Below are 711 nucleotides of genomic sequence, written 5' to 3'. Positions count from 1 at the left end.
TATACAGTACAACAGAAGGAAACCTTGCCCGTCCTGCAGCGTTTTCACCCTCCCTGGGAGGTTCGAGTCCATTGTTTTGGCTGTTGTGTTAATCCGTCTCATTGAACATTTCTTTTGTTTTTGCTGATCTCCTTTACCAACGGTGATGTCCTTTTCTAGCAAAAGGTCCTTCTTGATGACGTGTCCAAAGTAAGCAAGGCAGTGTCTCACAGTCCTCGCCTCTAACGAGCATTCTGGTTGTATCTCATCTAAGACTGATTTGATCCCCTTTTGTATCCTCATAATGACCCCATGTGACAGAGTAGAACTTCCCATACGCTGTAATCTTCACTGAAGCAGACCACCAGGTCTTTCTCCCGTGGAGCTGCTAGTGGGTTTCAACCTTTCAGTTAGCAGCCGAGCACTTAACCATTGCACCACCAGAGCTCATTGAGATAGTCTAGGCTAAAAAATGTCACTTTGAGGACTAAGGTGTGCCTGACCTAAGCCATAGTATTTCCAGTCACCTCATATACATGGGAAAGCTGGACAATGAACAAGGAAGACTGAAGAAGAATTGATGCCTTTGAATTACGGTGTTGGGGAAGAATATTGAATATACCAGGGACTGCCAGAAGAACGAACAAATCTGTCTTGGAAAAAGGATAGCCAGAATGCTCCTTAGGAGCGAGGATGGTGAGACTTCATCTCACATACTTTGGACATGTTATC

The sequence above is a fragment of the Trichechus manatus genome, unplaced genomic scaffold (genome assembly GCF_000243295.1).
Source record: "Trichechus manatus latirostris isolate Lorelei unplaced genomic scaffold, TriManLat1.0 scaffold00249, whole genome shotgun sequence".
Classification (NCBI taxonomy): domain Eukaryota; kingdom Metazoa; phylum Chordata; class Mammalia; order Sirenia; family Trichechidae; genus Trichechus; species Trichechus manatus.
The sequence above is the reverse complement of the archived record's forward strand: the minus strand, read 5'-3'. Positions refer to the sequence as shown.